Raw genomic sequence first — 19,887 nt, 5'->3', positions numbered from 1 at the left:
TTATCGCATCCGCCTCACTCCCGGAAGGCCACAGGTTCGAAACCGCGAAGTTTTTTTTTTTGCTTGGAACATGCAAAGACCTTTATAATAATCCGATCATTTGTGTCAAGGTCACATTATTTACATCCCCGTATCTCTGGTAGAACCAGAGTTACGAGCCTCCAGAATTTAGTCTAATGTATTTCCTATGGAGGGGTTTGTTTGTTTACGATTAGCTTAATTACTCGACTACTGTTTGTCGTAGCCCTAATTCTTAGTATGGCTAGATGGGGGACAAATTGGTCTATAACATACTCAAAGGACATCCCGGTATCTCCAGTAGAAACAGAGTTACGAGCCTGCAAAGTTTATTTTCAAAAATCAAAAGTAACCTTCTAACAATAAGTGAGACAAAAAGTAAGTTGACGACGATATTGTGGTAGCCTCAAGTTTAAAGTATCCTTGTATGGGGAGCAAAGATCACTATAACATATCCAAAGGATATCCCAGTATCACTTGTAGAACAAGAGTTATGAGCCTCCAAAGTTTAGTGCAAAAATCATAAGTAACATAATAAAAATAAGTGAGACGATACCAAAGTTGACGAACATTTTGCTTAATATCTTGGCCCCTGTTTGTCGTAGCTCAATGTTTTTAGTATGGTTAGATGGGGGACAAATTGGACTAAAACATACTCAAAGGACATTCCCGTATCTCCAGTAGAAACAGAGTTACGAGCCTGCAAAATATAGTCTAATGCATTTCCTATGGAGGGGTTGTTTGTTTACGTTTAGCTTAATTACTCGGCCCCTGTTTGTCGTAGCCCAAAGTTTTTAGTATGGTTAGATGGGGGACAATTTGGACTATATCATATCCTAAGGACATCCCCGTATCTCTAGTAGACACAGAGTTATGGGCCTGCAAAGTATAGTCTAATGCATTTCCTATGGACGGGTTGTTTGTTTACGTTTAGCTTAATTACTCGGCCCCTGTTTGTCGTAGCTCAATGTTTTTAGTATGGTTAGATGGGGGACAAATTGGACTATAACATACTCAAAGGACATCCCCGTATCTCCAGTAAAAACAGAGTTACGAGCCTGCAAAGTATAGTCTAATGCATTTTCTATGGAGGGGTTTGTTTTTTCACGTATTGCTTAATTACTTGACCCTGTTCTTTCGATTAAAAATAATAACATATCTTTAGTGTAGCGGTTATCGCATCCGCCTCACTCCCGGAAGGCCACAGGTTCGAAACCGCGAAGTTTTTTTTTTTGCTTGGAACATGCAAAGACCTTTATAATAATCCGATCATTTGTGTCAAGGTCACATTATTTACATCCCCGTATCTCTGGTAGAACCAGAGTTACGAGCCTCCAGAATTTAGTCTAATGTATTTCCTATGGAGGGGTTTGTTTGTTTACGATTAGCTTAATTACTCGACTACTGTTTGTCGTAGCCCTAATTCTTAGTATGGCTAGATGGGGGACAAATTGGTCTATAACATACTCAAAGGACATCCCCGTATCTCCAGTAGAAACAGAGCTACGAGCCTGCAAAGTTTATTTTCAAAAATCAGAAGTAACCTTCTAACAATAAGTGAGACAAAAAGTAAGTTGACGACGATATTGTGGTAGCCTCAAGTTTAAAGTATCCTTGTATGGGGAGCAAAGATCACTATAACATATCCAAAGGATATCCCAGTATCACTTGTAGAACAAGAGTTATGAGCCTCCAAAGTTTAGTGCAAAAATCATAAGTAACATAATAAAAATAAGTGAGACGATACCAAAGTTGACGAACATTTTGCTTAATATCTTGGCCCCTGTTTGTCGTAGCTCAATGTTTTTAGTATGGTTAGATGGGGGACAAATTGGACTAAAACATACTCAAAGGACATTCCCGTATCTCCAGTAGAAACAGAGTTACGAGCCTGCAAAATATAGTCTAATGCATTTCCTATGGACGGGTTGTTTGTTTACGTTTAGCTTAATTACTCGGCCCCTGTTTGTCGTAGCCCAAAGTTTTTAGTATGGTTAGATGGGGGACAATTTGGACTATATCATATCCTAAGGACATCCCCGTATCTCTAGTAGACACAGAGTTATGGGCCTGCAAAGTATAGTCTAATGCATTTCCTATGGACGGGTTGTTTGTTTACGTTTAGCTTAATTACTCGGCCCCTGTTTGTCGTAGCTCAATGTTTTTAGTATGGTTAGATGGGGGACAAATTGGACTATAACATACTCAAAGGACATCCCCGTATCTCCAGTAGAAACAGAGTTACGAGCCTGCAAAGTATAGTCTGATGCATTTTCTATGGAGGGGTTTGTTTTTTCACGTATTGCTTAATTACTTGAACCTGTTCTTTCGATTAAAAATAATAACATATCTTTAGTGTAGCGGTTATCGCATCCGCCTCACTCCCGGAAGGCCACAGGTTCGAAACCGCGAAGTTTTTTTTTTTGCTTGGAACATGCAAAGACCTTTATAATAATCCGATCATTTGTGTCAAGGTCACATTATTTACATCCCCGTATCTCTGGTAGAACCAGAGTTACGAGCCTCCAGAATTTAGTCTAATGTATTTCCTATGGAGGGGTTTGTTTGTTTACGATTAGCTTAATTACTCGACTACTGTTTGTCGTAGCCCTAATTCTTAGTATGGCTAGATGGGGGACAAATTGGTCTATAACATACTCAAAGGACATCCCGGTATCTCCAGTAGAAACAGAGTTACGAGCCTGCAAAGTTTATTTTCAAAAATCAAAAGTAACCTTCTAACAATAAGTGAGACAAAAAGTAAGTTGACGACGATATTGTGGTAGCCTCAAGTTTAAAGTATCCTTGTATGGGGAGCAAAGATCACTATAACATATCCAAAGGATATCCCAGTATCACTTGTAGAACAAGAGTTATGAGCCTCCAAAGTTTAGTGCAAAAATCATAAGTAACATAATAAAAATAAGTGAGACGATACCAAAGTTGACGAACATTTTGCTTAATATCTTGGCCCCTGTTTGTCGTAGCTCAATGTTTTTAGTATGGTTAGATGGGGGACAAATTGGACTAAAACATACTCAAAGGACATTCCCGTATCTCCAGTAGAAACAGAGTTACGAGCCTGCAAAATATAGTCTAATGCATTTCCTATGGAGGGGTTGTTTGTTTACGTTTAGCTTAATTACTCGGCCCCTGTTTGTCGTAGCCCAAAGTTTTTAGTATGGTTAGATGGGGGACAATTTGGACTATATCATATCCTAAGGACATCCCCGTATCTCTAGTAGACACAGAGTTATGGGCCTGCAAAGTATAGTCTAATGCATTTCCTATGGACGGGTTGTTTGTTTACGTTTAGCTTAATTACTCGGCCCCTGTTTGTCGTAGCTCAATGTTTTTAGTATGGTTAGATGGGGGACAAATTGGACTATAACATACTCAAAGGACATCCCCGTATCTCCAGTAAAAACAGAGTTACGAGCCTGCAAAGTATAGTCTAATGCATTTTCTATGGAGGGGTTTGTTTTTTCACGTATTGCTTAATTACTTGACCCTGTTCTTTCGATTAAAAATAATAACATATCTTTAGTGTAGCGGTTATCGCATCCGCCTCACTCCCGGAAGGCCACAGGTTCGAAACCGCGAAGTTTTTTTTTTTGCTTGGAACATGCAAAGACCTTTATAATAATCCGATCATTTGTGTCAAGGTCACATTATTTACATCCCCGTATCTCTGGTAGAACCAGAGTTACGAGCCTCCAGAATTTAGTCTAATGTATTTCCTATGGAGGGGTTTGTTTGTTTACGATTAGCTTAATTACTCGACTACTGTTTGTCGTAGCCCTAATTCTTAGTATGGCTAGATGGGGGACAAATTGGTCTATAACATACTCAAAGGACATCCCGGTATCTCCAGTAGAAACAGAGTTACGAGCCTGCAAAGTTTATTTTCAAAAATCAAAAGTAACCTTCTAACAATAAGTGAGACAAAAAGTAAGTTGACGACGATATTGAGGTAGCCTCAAGTTTAAAGTATCCTTGTATGGGGAGCAAAGAGTGCTATAACATATCCAAAGGAGATCCCAGTATCTCTTGTAGAACAAGAGTTATGAGCCTCCAAAGTTTAGTGCAAAAATCATAAGTAACATAATAAAAATAAGTGAGACGATACCAAAGTTGACGAACATTTTGCTTAATATCTCGGCCCTTGTTTGTCGTAGCTCAATGTTTTTAGTATGGTTAGATGGGGGACAATTTGGACTATAACATATCCTAAGGACATCCCCGTATCTCTAGTAGACACAGAATTATGGGCCTGCAAAGTATAGTCTAATGCATTTCCTATGGACGGGTTGTTTGTTTACGTTTAGCTTAATTACTCGGCCCCTGTTTGTCGTAGCCCAAAGTTTTTAGTATGGTTAGATGGGGGACAATTTGGACTATATCATATCCTAAGGACATCCCCGTATCTCTAGTAGACACAGAGTTATGGGCCTGCAAAGTATAGTCTAATGCATTTCCTATGGACGGGTTGTTTGTTTACGTTTAGCTTAATTACTCGGCCCCTGTTTGTCGTAGCTCAATGTTTTTAGTATGGTTAGATGGGGGACAAATTGGACTATAACATACTCAAAGGACATCCCCGTATCTCCAGTAGAAACAGAGTTACGAGCCTGCAAAGTATAGTCTGATGCATTTTCTATGGAGGGGTTTGTTTTTTCACGTATTGCTTAATTACTTGAACCTGTTCTTTCGATTAAAAATAATAACATATCTTTAGTGTAGCGGTTATCGCATCCGCCTCACTCCCGGAAGGCCACAGGTTCGAAACCGCGAAGTTTTTTTTTTTTGCTTGGAACATGCAAAGACCTTTATAATTATCCGATCATTTGTGTCAAGGTCACATTATTTACATCCCCGTATCTCTGGTAGAACCAGAGTTACGAGCCTCCAGAATTTAGTCTAATGTATTTCCTATGGAGGGGTTTGTTTGTTTACGATTAGCTTAATTACTCGACTACTGTTTGTCGTAGCCCTAATTCTTAGTATGGCTAGATGGGGGACAAATTGGTCTATAACATACTCAAAGGACATCCCCGTATCTCCAGTAGAAACAGAGCTACGAGCCTGCAAAGTTTATTTTCAAAAATCAGAAGTAACCTTCTAACAATAAGTGAGACAAAAAGTAAGTTGACGACGATATTGTGGTAGCCTCAAGTTTAAAGTATCCTTGTATGGGGAGCAAAGATCACTATAACATATCCAAAGGATATCCCAGTATCACTTGTAGAACAAGAGTTATGAGCCTCCAAAGTTTAGTGCAAAAATCATAAGTAACATAATAAAAATAAGTGAGACGATACCAAAGTTGACGAACATTTTGCTTAATATCTTGGCCCCTGTTTGTCGTAGCTCAATGTTTTTAGTATGGTTAGATGGGGGACAAATTGGACTAAAACATACTCAAAGGACATTCCCGTATCTCCAGTAGAAACAGAGTTACGAGCCTGCAAAATATAGTCTAATGCATTTCCTATGGAGGGGTTGTTTGTTTACGTTTAGCTTAATTACTCGGCCCCTGTTTGTCGTAGCCCAAAGTTTTTAGTATGGTTAGATGGGGGACAATTTGGACTATATCATATCCTAAGGACATCCCCGTATCTCTAGTAGACACAGAGTTATGGGCCTGCAAAGTATAGTCTAATGCATTTCCTATGGACGGGTTGTTTGTTTACGTTTAGCTTAATTACTCGGCCCCTGTTTGTCGTAGCTCAATGTTTTTAGTATGGTTAGATGGGGGACAAATTGGACTATAACATACTCAAAGGACATCCCCGTATCTCCAGTAGAAACAGAGTTACGAGCCTGCAAAGTATAGTCTAATGCATTTTCTATGGAGGGGTTTGTTTTTTCACGTATTGCTTAATTACTTGACCCTGTTCTTTCGATTAAAAATAATAACATATCTTTAGTGTAGCGGTTATCGCATCCGCCTCACTCCCGGAAGGCCACAGGTTCGAAACCGCGAAGTTTTTTTTTTGCTTGGAACATGCAAAGACCTTTATAATAATCCGATCATTTGTGTCAAGGTCACATTATTTACATCCCCGTATCTCTGGTAGAACCAGAGTTACGAGCCTCCAGAATTTAGTCTAATGTATTTCCTATGGAGGGGTTTGTTTGTTTACGATTAGCTTAATTACTCGACTACTGTTTGTCGTAGCCCTAATTCTTAGTATGGCTAGATGGGGGACAAATTGGTCTATAACATACTCAAAGGACATCCCGGTATCTCCAGTAGAAACAGAGTTACGAGCCTGCAAAGTTTATTTTCAAAAATCAAAAGTAACCTTCTAACAATAAGTGAGACAAAAAGTAAGTTGACGACGATATTGTGGTAGCCTCAAGTTTAAAGTATCCTTGTATGGGGAGCAAAGATCACTATAACATATCCAAAGGAGATCCCAGTATCACTTGTAGAACAAGAGTTATGAGCCTCCAAAATTTAGTGCAAAAATCATAAGTAACATAATAAAAATAAGTGAGACGATACCAAAGTTGACGAACATTTTGCTTAATATCTCGGCCCCTGTTTGTCGTAGCTCAATGTTTTTAGTATGGTTAGATGGGGGACAAATTGGACTAAAACATACTCAAAGGACATTCCCGTATCTCCAGTAGAAACAGAGTTACGAGCCTGCAAAATATAGTCTAATGCATTTCCTATGGAGGGGTTGTTTGTTTACGTTTAGCTTAATTACTCGGCCCCTGTTTGTCGTAGCCCAAAGTTTTTAGTATGGTTAGATGGGGGACAATTTGGACTATATCATATCCTAAGGACATCCCCGTATCTCTAGTAGACACAGAGTTATGGGCCTGCAAAGTGTAGTCTAATGCATTTCCTATGGACGGGTTGTTTGTTTACGTTTAGCTTAATTACTCGGCCCCTGTTTGTCGTAGCTCAATGTTTTTAGTATGGTTAGATGGGGGACAAATTGGACTATAACATACTCAAAGGACATCCCCGTATCTCCAGTAAAAACAGAGTTACGAGCCTGCAAAGTATAGTCTAATGCATTTTCTATGGAGGGGTTTGTTTTTTCACGTATTGCTTAATTACTTGACCCTGTTCTTTCGATTAAAAATAATAACATATCTTTAGTGTAGCGGTTATCGCATCCGCCTCACTCCCGGAAGGCCACAGGTTCGAAACCGCGAAGTTTTTTTTTTTTGCTTGGAACATGGAAAGACCTTTATAATAATCCGATCATTTGTGTCAAGGTCACATTATTTACATCCCCGTATCTCTGGTAGAACCAGAGTTACGAGCCTCCAGAATTTAGTCTAATGTATTTCCTATGGAGGGGTTTGTTTGTTTACGATTAGCTTAATTACTCGACTACTGTTTGTCGTAGCCCTAATTCTTAGTATGGCTAGATGGGGGACAAATTGGTCTATAACATACTCAAAGGACATCCCGGTATCTCCAGTAGAAACAGAGTTACGAGCCTGCAAAGTTTATTTTCAAAAATCAAAAGTAACCTTCTAACAATAAGTGAGACAAAAAGTAAGTTGACGACGATATTGTGGTAGCCTCAAGTTTAAAGTATCCTTGTATGGGGAGCAAAGATCACTATAACATATCCAAAGGAGATCCCAGTATCACTTGTAGAACAAGAGTTATGAGCCTCCAAAATTTAGTGCAAAAATCATAAGTAACATAATAAAAATAAGTGAGACGATACCAAAGTTGACGAACATTTTGCTTAATATCTCGGCCCCTGTTTGTCGTAGCTCAATGTTTTTAGTATGGTTAGATGGGGGACAAATTGGACTAAAACATACTCAAAGGACATTCCCGTATCTCCAGTAGAAACAGAGTTACGAGCCTGCAAAATATAGTCTAATGCATTTCCTATGGAGGGGTTGTTTGTTTACGTTTAGCTTAATTACTCGGCCCCTGTTTGTCGTAGCCCAAAGTTTTTAGTATGGTTAGATGGGGGACAATTTGGACTATATCATATCCTAAGGACATCCCCGTATCTCTAGTAGACACAGAGTTATGGGCCTGCAAAGTGTAGTCTAATGCATTTCCTATGGACGGGTTGTTTGTTTACGTTTAGCTTAATTACTCGGCCCCTGTTTGTCGTAGCTCAATGTTTTTAGTATGGTTAGATGGGGGACAAATTGGACTATAACATACTCAAAGGACATCCCCGTATCTCCAGTAAAAACAGAGTTACGAGCCTGCAAAGTATAGTCTAATGCATTTTCTATGGAGGGGTTTGTTTTTTCACGTATTGCTTAATTACTTGACCCTGTTCTTTCGATTAAAAATAATAACATATCTTTAGTGTAGCGGTTATCGCATCCGCCTCACTCCCGGAAGGCCACAGGTTCGAAACCGCGAAGTTTTTTTTTTTTGCTTGGAACATGCAAAGACCTTTATAATAATCCGATCATTTGTGTCAAGGTCACATTATTTACATCCCCGTATCTCTGGTAGAACCAGAGTTACGAGCCTCCAGAATTTAGTCTAATGTATTTCCTATGGAGGGGTTTGTTTGTTTACGATTAGCTTAATTACTCGACTACTGTTTGTCGTAGCCCTAATTCTTAGTATGGCTAGATGGGGGACAAATTGGTCTATAACATACTCAAAGGACATCCCGGTATCTCCAGTAGAAACAGAGTTACGAGCCTGCAAAGTTTATTTTCAAAAATCAAAAGTAACCTTCTAACAATAAGTGAGACAAAAAGTAAGTTGACGACGAGATTGAGGTAGCCTCAAGTTTAAAGTATCCTTGTATGGGGAGCAAAGAGTACTATAACATATCCAAAGGAGATCCCAGTATCACTTGTAGAACAAGAGTTATGAGCCTCCAAAGTTTAGTGCAAAAATCATAAGTAACATAATAAAAATAAGTGAGACGATACCAAAGTTGACGAACATTTTGCTTAATATCTCGGCCCCTGTTTGTCGTAGCTCAATGTTTTTAGTATGGTTAGATGGGGGACAAATTGGACTAAAACATACTCAAAAGACATCCCCGTATCTCCAGTAGAAACAGAGTTACGAGCCTGCAAAATATAGTCTAATTCATTTCCTATGGAGGGGTTTGTTTGTTTACGATTAGCTTAATTACTCGGCCCCTGTTTGTCGTAGCTCAATGTTTTTAGTATGGTTAGATGGGGGACAAATTGGACTATAACATACTCAAAGGACATCCCCGTATCTGCAGTAGAAACAGAGTTACGAGCCTGCAAAGTATAGTCTGATGCATTTTCTATGGAGGGGTTTGTTTTTTCACGTATTGCTTAATTACTTGAGTCTGTTCTTTCGATTAAAAATAATAACATATCTTTAGTGTAGCGGTTATCGCATCCGCCTCACTCCCGGAAGGCCACAGGTTCGAAACCGCGAAGTTTTTTTTTTTTTTGCTTGGAACATGCAAAGACCTTTATAATTATCCGATCATTTGTGTCAAGGTCACATTATTTACATCCCCGTATCTCTGGTAGAACCAGAGTTACGAGCCTCCAGAATTTAGTCTAATGTATTTCCTATGGAGGGGTTTGTTTGTTTACGATTAGCTTAATTACTCGACTACTGTTTGTCGTAGCTCAATGTTTTTAGTATGGTTAGATGGGGGACAAATTGGACTATAACATACTCAAAGGACATCCCCGTATCTCCAGTAGAAACAGAGTTACGAGCCTGCAAAGTATAGTCTAATGCATTTCCTATGGAGGGGGTTTGTTTCGTTACGTTTTGCTTAAGTACTCGGCCCCTGTTTGTCGTAGCCCAAAGTTTTTAGTATGGTTAGATGGGGGACAATTTGGACTATAACATATCCTAAGGACATCCCCGTATCTCTAGTAGACACAGAGTTATGGGCCTGCAAAGTATAGTCTAATGCATTTCCTATGGAGGAGTTTGTTTGTTTACGATTAGCTTAATTACTCGACTACTGTTTGTCGTAGCTCAATGTTTTTAGTATGGTTCGATGGGGGACAAATTGGACTATAACATACTCAAAGGACATCCCCGTATCTCCAGTAGAAACAGAGTTACGAGCCTGCAAATTATAGTCTAATGCATTTTCTATGGAGGGGTTTGTTTGTTCACGTATTGCTTAATTACTTGACCCTGTTCTTTCGATTAAAAATAATAACGTATCTTTAGTGTAGCGGTTATCGCATCCGCCTCACTCCCGGAAGGCCACAGGTTCGAAACCGCGAAGTTTTTTTTTGCTTGGAAAATGCAAAGACCTTTATAATTATCCGAACATTTGTGTCAAGGTCACATTATTTACATCCCCGTATCTCTGGTAGAACCAGAGTTACGAGCCTCCAGAATTTAGTCTAATGTATTTCCTATGGAGGGGTTTGTTTGTTTACGATTAGCTTAATTACTCGACTACTGTTTGTCGTAGCCCTAATTCTTAGTATGGCTAGATGGGGGACAAATTGGTCTATAACATACTCAAAGGACATCCCCGTATCTCCAGTAGAAACAGAGTTACGAGCCTGCAAAGTTTATTTTCAAAAATCAAAAGTAACCTTCTAACAATAAGTGAGACAAAAAATAAGTTGACGACGATATTGTGGTAGCCTCAAGTTTAAAGTATTAATTAAATTCAAATTATTAACTAGCACTCTCGGCAACGGCCATATCACGCTGAATACACCGGTTCACGTCCGATCACCGAAGTTAAGCAGCGTCGAGCGCATACAGTACTTGGGAATACTGCGTGCCGTTGGCTTTTTCACTTTTGTTTCCTCCTTTAAATTCCACCAGATATGAAAAAAGCAAACATATCTTCTTTTTGTTATTGTTTTATAAAGATGAAGGTTAATTAAATTCAAATTATTAACTAGCACTAACGGCAACGGCCATATCACGCTGAATTCACCGGTTCTCGTCCGATAACCGAAGTTAAGCAGCGTCGAGCGCAGTCAGTACTTGGGAGGGCGACCACTTAGGAACACTGCGTGCCGTTAGCTTTTTCACTTTTTTTCCTCTTTTAAATTCCAATAGATATGAAAAAAGCAAACATATTTCCTTTTTGTTATTGTTTTAAAAAGATGAAGGTTAATTTGTCTCACTTAATTTAAATTCGAATTATTATCTAGCACTCTCGGCAACGGCCATATCACGCTGAGAACACCGGTTCTCGTCCGATCGCCGACGTTAGCAGCGTCGAGCGCAGTCAGTACTTGGGAATACTGCGTGCCGTTTGCTTTTTCACTTTTGTTTCCTCTTTCAAATTCCACCAGATATGAAAAAAGCAAACATATCTTCTTTTTGTTATTGTTTTATAAAGATGAAGGTTAATAAAATTCAAATTATTAACTAGCACTCTCGGCAACGGCCATATCACGCTGAATTCACCGGTTCTCGTCCGATAACCGAAGTTAAGCAGCGTCGAGCGCAGTCACTACTTGGGAGGGAGACCACTTAGGAACACTGCGTGCCGTTGGCTTTTTCACTTTTTTTTCCTCTTTTAAATTTTAATAAATATGTAAAAAGCAAACAGGTTTTCTTTTTGTTATTGTTTTAAAATGATGAAGGTTAATTTGTCTCACTTAATTTAAATTCGAATTATTATCTAGCACTCTCGGCAACGGCCATATCACGCTGAAAACACCGGTTTACGTCCGATCACCGAAGTAAAGCAGCGTCGAGCGCATACAGTATTTGGGAATACTGCGTGCCGTTTGTTTTTTCACTTTTGTTTCCTCTTTCAAATTCCACCAGATATGAAAAAGCAAACATATCTTTTTGTTATTGTTTTATAAAGATGAAAGTTAATTAAATTCAAATTATTAACTAGCATTCTCGGCAACGGCCATATCACGCTGAATACACAGATTCTCGTCCCATAACAGAAGTTAAGCAGCGTCGAGCGCAGTCATTACTTGGGAGGGAGACCACTTAGGATCACTGCGTGCCGTTGGCTTTTTCCCTTTTTTTTCCTCTTTTAAATTTTAATAGATATGTAAAAAGCAAACAGGTTTTCTTTTTGTTATTGTTTTAAAATGATGAAGGTTAATTTGTCTCACTTAATTTAAATTCGAATTATTAACTAGCACTCTCGGCAACGGCCATATCACGCTGAAAACACCTGTTCACGTCCGATCACCGAAGTTAAGCAGCGTCGAGCGCATACAGTACTTGGGAATACTGCGTGCCGTTTGTTTTTTCACTTTTGTTTCTTCTTTCAAATTCCACCAGATATGAAAAAAGCAAACATATCTTCTTTTTGTTATTGTTTTATAAAGATGAAAGTTAATTAAATTCTAATTATTAACTAGCACTCTCGGCAACGGCCATATCACGCTGAATACACCGGTTCTCGTCCGATAACCGAAGTTAAGCAGCGTCAAGCGCAGTCACTACTTGGGAGGGAGACCACTTAGGAACACTGAGTGCCGTTGACTTTTTCACTTTTTTTTCCTCTTTTAAATTTTAATAGATATGAAAAAAGCAAACATGTTTTCCTTTTGTTATTGTTTTAAAATGATGAAGGTTAAATTCGAATTATTAACTAGCACTCTCGGCAACGGCCATATCACGCTGAAAACACCGATTCTCGTCCGATAACCGAAGTTAAGCAGCGTCGAGCGCAGTCATTACTTGGGAGGGAGACCACTCAGGAACACTGCTTGCCGTTGGCTTTTTCACTTTTTTTTTTCCTCTTTTAAATTTTAATAGATATGTAAAAAGCAAACAGGTTTTCTTTTTGTTATTGTTTTAAAATGATGAAGGTTAATTTGTCTCACTTAATTTAAATTCGAATTATTAACTAGCACTCTCGGCAACGGCCATATAACGCTGAAAACACCGGTTTACGTCCGATCACCGAAGTTAAGCAGCGTCGAGCGCATACAGTATTTGGGAATACTGCGTGCCGTTTGCTTTTTCACTTTTGTTTCGTCTTGCAAATTCCACCAGATATGAAAAAAGCAAACATATCTTTTTGTTATTGTTTTATAAAGATGAAAGTTAATTAAATTCAAATTATTAACTAGCACTCTCGGCAACGGCCATATCACGCTGAATACACCGGTTCTCGTCCGATAACCGAAGTTAAGCGGCGTCGAGCGCAGTCACTACTTGGGAGAGAGACCACTTAGGAACACTGCGTGCCGTTGGCTTTTTCACTTTTTTTTCCTCTTTTAAATTTTAATAGATATGAAAAAAGCAAACATGTTTTCTTTTTGTTATTGTTTTAAAATGATGAAGGTTAATTTGTCTCACTTAATTTAAATTCGAATTATTAACTAGCACTCTCGGTAACGGCCATTTCACGCTGAAAACACCGGTTCACGTCCGATCACCGAAGTTAAGCAGCGTCGAGCGCATACAGTACTTGGGAATACTGCGTGCCGTTGGCTTTTTCACTTTTGTTTCCTCCTTTAAATTCCACCAGATATGAAAAAAGCAAACATATCTTCTTTTTGTTATTGTTTTATAAAGATGAAGGTTAATTAAATTCAAATTATTAACTAGCACTAACGGCAACGGCCATATCACGCTGAATTCACCGGTTCTCGTCCGATAACCGAAGTTAAGCAGCGTCGAGCGCAGTCAGTACTTGGGAGGGCGACCACTTAGGAACACTGCGTGCCGTTAGCTTTTTCACTTTTTTTCCTCTTTTAAATTCCAATAGATATGAAAAAAGCAAACATATTTCCTTTTTGTTATTGTTTTAAAAAGATGAAGGTTAATTTGTCTCACTTAATTTAAATTCGAATTATTATCTAGCACTCTCGGCAACGGCCATATCACGCTGAGAACACCGGTTCTCGTCCGATCGCCGACGTTAGCAGCGTCGAGCGCAGTCAGTACTTGGGAATACTGCGTGCCGTTTGCTTTTTCACTTTTGTTTCCTCTTTCAAATTCCACCAGATATGAAAAAAGCAAACATATCTTCTTTTTGTTATTGTTTTATAAAGATGAAAGTTAATTAAATTCAAATTATTAACTAGCACTCTCGGCAACGGCCATATCAAGCTGAATACACCGGTTCTCGTCCGATAACCGAAGTTAAGCAGCGTCGAGCGCAGTCACTACTTGGGAGGGAGACCACTTAGGAACACTGCGTGCCGTTGACTTTTTCACTTTTTTTTCCTCTTTTAAATTTTAATAGATATGAAAAAAGCAAACATGTTTTCTTTTTGTTATTGTTTTAAAATGATGAAGGTTAATTTGTCTCACTTAATTTAAATTCGAATTATTAACTAGCACTCTCGGCAACGGCCATATCACGCTGAAAACACCGGTTCACGTCCGATCACCGAAGTTAAGCAGCGTCGAGCGCATACAGTACTTGGGAATACTGCGTGCCGTTGGCTTTTTCACTTTTGTTTCCTCCTTTAAATTCCACCAGATATGAAAAAAGCAAACATATCTTCTTTTTGTTATTGTTTTATAAAGATGAAGGTTAATTAAATTCAAATTATTAACTAGCACTAACGGCAACGGCCATATCACGCTGAATTCACCGGTTCTCGTCCGATAACCGAAGTTAAGCAGCGTCGAGCGCAGTCAGTACTTGGGAGGGCGACCACTTAGGAACACTGCGTGCCGTTAGCTTTTTCACTTTTTTTCCTCTTTTAAATTCCAATAGATATGAAAAAAGCAAACATATTTCCTTTTTGTTATTGTTTTAAAAAGATGAAGGTTAATTTGTCTCACTTAATTTAAATTCGAATTATTATCTAGCACTCTCGGCAACGGCCATATCACGCTGAGAACACCGGTTCTCGTCCGATCGCCGACGTTAGCAGCGTCGAGCGCAGTCAGTACTTGGGAATACTGCGTGCCGTTTGCTTTTTCACTTTTGTTTCCTCTTTCAAATTCCACCAGATATGAAAAAAGCAAACATATCTTCTTTTTGTTATTGTTTTATAAAGATGAAAGTTAATTAAATTCAAATTATTAACTAGCACTCTCGGCAACGGCCATATCAAGCTGAATACACCGGTTCTCGTCCGATAACCGAAGTTAAGCAGCGTCGAGCGCAGTCACTACTTGGGAGGGAGACCACTTAGGAACACTGCGTGCCGTTGACTTTTTCACTTTTTTTTCCTCTTTTAAATTTTAATAGATATGAAAAAAGCAAACATGTTTTCTTTTTGTTATTGTTTTAAAATGATGAAAGTTAATTTGTCTCACTTAATTTAAATTCGAATTATTAACTAGCACTCTCGGCAACGGCCATATCACGCTGAAAACACCGATTCTCGTCCGATAACCGAAGTTAAGCAGCGTCGAGTGCATACAGTACTTGGGAATACTGCGTGCCGTTGGCTTTTTCACTTTTGTTTCCTCTTTCAAATTCCACCAGATATGAAAAAAGCAAACATATCTTCTTTTTTGTTATTGTTTTATAAAGATGAAAGTTAATTAAATTTAAATTATTAACTAGCATTCTCGGCAACGGCCATATCACGCTGAATACACAGATTCTCGTCCCATAACCGAAGTTAAGCAGCGTCGAGCGCAGTCATTACTTGGGAGGGAGACCACTTAGGATCACTGCGTGCCGTTGGCTTTTTCACTTTTTTTTCCTCTTTTAAATTTTAATAGATATGTAAAAAGCAAACAGGTTTTCTTTTTGTTATTGTTTTAAAATGATGAAGGTTAATTTGTCTCACTTAATTTAAATTCGAATTATTAACTAGCACTCTCGGCAACGGCCATATCACGCTGAATACACCGGTTCTCGTCCGATAACCGAAGTTAAGCAGCGTCAAGCGCAGTCACTACTTGGGAGGGAGACCACTTAGGAACACTGCGTGCCGTTGAATTTTTCACTTTTTTTTCCTCTTTTAAATTTTAATAGATATGAAAAAAGCAAACATGTTTTTTTTTGTTATTGTTTTAAAATGATGAAGGTTAAATTCGAATTATTAACTAGCACTCTCGGCAACGGCCATATCACGCTGAAAACACCGATTCTCGTCCGATAACCGAAGTTAAGCAGCGTCGAGCGCAGTCAGTACTTGGGAGGGCGACCACTTAGGAACACTGCGTGCCGTTAGCTTTTTCACTATTTTTTCCTCTTTTAAATTCCAATAGATATGAAAAAAGCAAACATATTTTCTTTTTGTTATTGTTTTAAAAAGATGAAGGTTAATTTGTCTCACTTAATTTAAATTCGAATTATTATCTAGCACTCTCGGCAACGGCCATATCACGCTGTGAACACCGGTTCTCGTCCGATCGCCGACGTTAGCAGCGTCGAGCGCAGTCAGTACTTGGGAATACTGCGTGCCGTTTGCTTTTTCACTTTTGTTTCCTCTTTCAAATTCCACCAGATATGAAAAAAGCAAACATATCTTCTTTTTGTTATTGTTTTATAAAGATGAAAGTTAATTAAATTCAAATTATTAACTAGCACTCTCGGAAACGGTCATATCAAGCTGAATACACCGGTTCTCGTCCGATAACCGAAGTTAAGCAGCGTCAAGCGCAGTCACTACTTGGGAGGGAGACCACTTAGGAACACTGCGTGCCGTTGAATTTTTCACTTTTTTTTCCTCTTTTAAATTTTAATAGATATGAAAAAAACAAACATGTTTTTTTTTGTTATTGTTTTAAAATGATGAAGGTTAAATTCGAATTATTAACTAGCACTCTCGGCAACGGCCATATCACGCTGAAAACACCGATTCTCGTCCGATAACCGAAGTTAAGCAGCGTCGAGCGCAGTCATTACTTGGGAGGGAGACCACTTAGGAACACTGCGTGCCGTTGGCTTTTTCACTTTTTTTTTCCTCTTTTAAATTTTAATAGATATGCAAAAAGCAAACAGGTTTTCTTTTTGTTATTGTTTTAAAATGATGAAGGTTAATTTGTCTCACTTAATTTAAATTCGAATTATTAACTAGCACTCTCGGCAACGGCCATATAACGCTGAAAACACCGGTTTACGTCCGATCACCGAAGTTAAGCAGCGTCGAGCGCATACAGTATTTGGGAATACTGCGTGCCGTTTGTTTTTTCACTTTTGTTTCCTCTTTCAAATTCCACCAGATATGAAAAAAGCAAACATATCTTTTTGTTATTGTTTTATAAAGATGAAAGTTAATTAAATTCAAATTATTAACTAGCACTCTCGGCAACGGCCATATCACGCTGAATACACCGGTTCTCGTCCGATAACCGAAGTTAAGCAGCGTCGAGCGCAGTCAGTACTTGGGAGGGCGACCACTTAGGAACACTGCGTGCCGTTAGCTTTTTCACTATTTTTTCCTCTTTTAAATTCCAATAGATATGAAAAAAGCAAACATATTTTCTTTTTGTTATTGTTTTAAAAAGATGAAGGTTAATTTGTCTCACTTAATTTAAATTCGAATTATTAACTAGCACTCTCGGCAACGGCCATATAACGCTGAAAACACCGGTTTACGTCCGATCACCGAAGTTAAGCAGCGTCGAGCGCATACAGTATTTGGGAATACTGCGTGCCGTTTGTTTTTTCACTTTTGTTTCCTCTTTCAAATTCCACCAGATATGAAAAAAGCAAACATATCTTCTTTTTGTTATTGTTTTATAAAGATGAAAGTTAATTAAATTCAAATTATTAACAAGCACTCTCGGCAACGGCCATATCACGCTGAATACACCGGTTCTCGTCCGATAACCGAAGTTAAGCGGCGTCGAGCGCAGTCACTACTTGGGAGAGAGACCACTTAGGAACACTGCGTGCCGTTGGCTTTTTCACTTTTTTTTCCTCTTTTAAATTTTAATAGATATGAAAAAAGCAAACATGTTTTCTTTTTGTTATTGTTTTAAAATGATGAAGGTTAATTTGTCTCACTTAATTTAAATTCGAATTATTAACTAGCACTCTCGGTAACGGCCATTTCACGCTGAAAACACCGGTTCACGTCCGATCACCGAAGTTAAGCAGCGTCGAGCGCATACAGTACTTGGGAATACTGCGTGCCGTTGGCTTTTTCACTTTTGTTTCCTCCTTTAAATTCCACCAGATATGAAAAAAGCAAACATATCTTCTTTTTGTTATTGTTTTATAAAGATGAAGGTTAATTAAATTCAAATTATTAACTAGCACTAACGGCAACGGCCATATCACGCTGAATTCACCGGTTCTCGTCCGATAACCGAAGTTAAGCAGCGTCGAGCGCAGTCAGTACTTGGGAGGGCGACCACTTAGGAACACTGCGTGCCGTTAGCTTTTTCACTTTTTTTCCTCTTTTAAATTCCAATAGATATGAAAAAAGCAAACATATTTCCTTTTTGTTATTGTTTTAAAAAGATGAAGGTTAATTTGTCTCACTTAATTTAAATTCGAATTATTATCTAGCACTCTCGGCAACGGCCATATCACGCTGAGAACACCGGTTCTCGTCCGATCGCCGACGTTAGCAGCGTCGAGCGCAGTCAGTACTTGGGAATACTGCGTGCCGTTTGCTTTTTCACTTTTGTTTCCTCTTTCAAATTCCACCAGATATGAAAAAAGCAAACATATCTTCTTTTTGTTATTGTTTTATAAAGATGAAAGTTAATTAAATTCAAATTATTAACTAGCACTCTCGGCAACGGCCATATCAAGCTGAATACACCGGTTCTCGTCCGATAACCGAAGTTAAGCAGCGTCGAGCGCAGTCACTACTTGGGAGGGAGACCACTTAGGAACACTGCGTGCCGTTGACTTTTTCACTTTTTTTTCCTCTTTTAAATTTTAATAGATATGAAAAAAGCAAACATGTTTTCTTTTTGTTATTGTTTTAAAATGATGAAGGTTAATTTGTCTCACTTAATTTAAATTCGAATTATTAACTAGCACTCTCGGCAACGGCCATATCACGCTGAAAACACCGATTCTCGTCCGATAACCGAAGTTAAGCAGCGTCGAGTGCATACAGTACTTGGGAATACTGCGTGCCGTTGGCTTTTTCACTTTTGTTTCCTCTTTCAAATTCCACCAGATATGAAAAAAGCAAACATATCTTCTTTTTTGTTATTGTTTTATAAAGATGAAAGTTAATTAAATTTAAATTATTAACTAGCATTCTCGGCAACGGCCATATCACGCTGAATACACAGATTCTCGTCCCATAACCGAAGTTAAGCAGCGTCGAGCGCAGTCATTACTTGGGAGGGAGACCACTTAGGATCACTGCGTGCCGTTGGCTTTTTCACTTTTTTTTCCTCTTTTAAATTTTAATAGATATGTAAAAAGCAAACAGGTTTTCTTTTTGTTATTGTTTTAAAATGATGAAGGTTAATTTGTCTCACTTAATTTAAATTCGAATTATTAACTAGCACTCTCGGCAACGGCCATATCACGCTGAATACACCGGTTCTCGTCCGATAACCGAAGTTAAGCAGCGTCAAGCGCAGTCACTACTTGGGAGGGAGACCACTTAGGAACACTGCGTGCCGTTGAATTTTTCACTTTTTTTTCCTCTTTTAAATTTTAATAGATATGAAAAAAGCAAACATGTTTTTTTTTGTTATTGTTTTAAAATGATGAAGGTTAAATTCGAATTATTAACTAGCACTCTCGGCAACGGCCATATCACGCTGAAAACACCGATTCTCGTCCGATAACCGAAGTTAAGCAGCGTCGAGCGCAGTCAGTACTTGGGAGGGCGACCACTTAGGAACACTGCGTGCCGTTAGCTTTTTCACTATTTTTTCCTCTTTTAAATTCCAATAGATATGAAAAAAGCAAACATATTTTCTTTTTGTTATTGTTTTAAAAAGATGAAGGTTAATTTGTCTCACTTAATTTAAATTCGAATTATTATCTAGCACTCTCGGCAACGGCCATATCACGCTGTGAACACCGGTTCTCGTCCGATCGCCGACGTTAGCAGCGTCGAGCGCAGTCAGTACTTGGGAATACTGCGTGCCGTTTGCTTTTTCAC

The 19,887-nt window shown here is 38.6% G+C and overlaps 23 pseudogenes; all 23 read left to right on the top strand.

Annotated features, from left to right (window-relative positions):
* The first annotated feature begins 10,639 nt into the window (after positions 1-10,639).
* Positions 10,640-10,742, top strand: LOC149667702 (5S ribosomal RNA; annotated as a pseudogene).
* A 122-nt stretch (positions 10,743-10,864) lies between these two features.
* On the top strand, positions 10,865-10,983 carry LOC149667701 (5S ribosomal RNA; annotated as a pseudogene).
* A 360-nt stretch (positions 10,984-11,343) lies between these two features.
* On the top strand, positions 11,344-11,462 carry LOC149667700 (5S ribosomal RNA; annotated as a pseudogene).
* An 839-nt stretch (positions 11,463-12,301) lies between these two features.
* Positions 12,302-12,420, top strand: LOC149667699 (5S ribosomal RNA; annotated as a pseudogene).
* A 118-nt stretch (positions 12,421-12,538) lies between these two features.
* LOC149667698 (5S ribosomal RNA) lies at positions 12,539-12,657 on the top strand (annotated as a pseudogene).
* Positions 12,658-13,018: 361 nt separating this feature from the next.
* LOC149667697 (5S ribosomal RNA) lies at positions 13,019-13,137 on the top strand (annotated as a pseudogene).
* Positions 13,138-13,274: 137 nt separating this feature from the next.
* On the top strand, positions 13,275-13,377 carry LOC149667696 (5S ribosomal RNA; annotated as a pseudogene).
* Positions 13,378-13,499: 122 nt separating this feature from the next.
* Positions 13,500-13,618, top strand: LOC149667695 (5S ribosomal RNA; annotated as a pseudogene).
* A 360-nt stretch (positions 13,619-13,978) lies between these two features.
* On the top strand, positions 13,979-14,097 carry LOC149667694 (5S ribosomal RNA; annotated as a pseudogene).
* A 137-nt stretch (positions 14,098-14,234) lies between these two features.
* On the top strand, positions 14,235-14,337 carry LOC149667693 (5S ribosomal RNA; annotated as a pseudogene).
* A 122-nt stretch (positions 14,338-14,459) lies between these two features.
* Positions 14,460-14,578, top strand: LOC149667692 (5S ribosomal RNA; annotated as a pseudogene).
* A 360-nt stretch (positions 14,579-14,938) lies between these two features.
* LOC149667691 (5S ribosomal RNA) lies at positions 14,939-15,057 on the top strand (annotated as a pseudogene).
* Positions 15,058-15,676: 619 nt separating this feature from the next.
* On the top strand, positions 15,677-15,795 carry LOC149667690 (5S ribosomal RNA; annotated as a pseudogene).
* Positions 15,796-15,912: 117 nt separating this feature from the next.
* Positions 15,913-16,031, top strand: LOC149667689 (5S ribosomal RNA; annotated as a pseudogene).
* A 361-nt stretch (positions 16,032-16,392) lies between these two features.
* LOC149667688 (5S ribosomal RNA) lies at positions 16,393-16,511 on the top strand (annotated as a pseudogene).
* Positions 16,512-16,628: 117 nt separating this feature from the next.
* Positions 16,629-16,747, top strand: LOC149667687 (5S ribosomal RNA; annotated as a pseudogene).
* A 360-nt stretch (positions 16,748-17,107) lies between these two features.
* Positions 17,108-17,226, top strand: LOC149667686 (5S ribosomal RNA; annotated as a pseudogene).
* A 362-nt stretch (positions 17,227-17,588) lies between these two features.
* LOC149667685 (5S ribosomal RNA) lies at positions 17,589-17,707 on the top strand (annotated as a pseudogene).
* Positions 17,708-17,844: 137 nt separating this feature from the next.
* On the top strand, positions 17,845-17,947 carry LOC149667684 (5S ribosomal RNA; annotated as a pseudogene).
* A 122-nt stretch (positions 17,948-18,069) lies between these two features.
* Positions 18,070-18,188, top strand: LOC149667683 (5S ribosomal RNA; annotated as a pseudogene).
* Positions 18,189-18,548: 360 nt separating this feature from the next.
* Positions 18,549-18,667, top strand: LOC149667682 (5S ribosomal RNA; annotated as a pseudogene).
* Positions 18,668-19,286: 619 nt separating this feature from the next.
* On the top strand, positions 19,287-19,405 carry LOC149667681 (5S ribosomal RNA; annotated as a pseudogene).
* A 117-nt stretch (positions 19,406-19,522) lies between these two features.
* Positions 19,523-19,641, top strand: LOC149667680 (5S ribosomal RNA; annotated as a pseudogene).
* Positions 19,642-19,887: the final 246 nt, after the last annotated feature.

Source organism: Phalangium opilio, unplaced genomic scaffold (genome assembly GCF_054372755.1).
Source record: "Phalangium opilio isolate 3A_F unplaced genomic scaffold, DU_Popi_V2 ptg000056l_1, whole genome shotgun sequence".
NCBI classification, from domain to species: Eukaryota; Metazoa; Arthropoda; class Arachnida; order Opiliones; family Phalangiidae; genus Phalangium; species Phalangium opilio.
The sequence above is the reverse complement of the archived record's forward strand: the minus strand, read 5'-3'. Positions and strand labels throughout refer to the sequence as shown.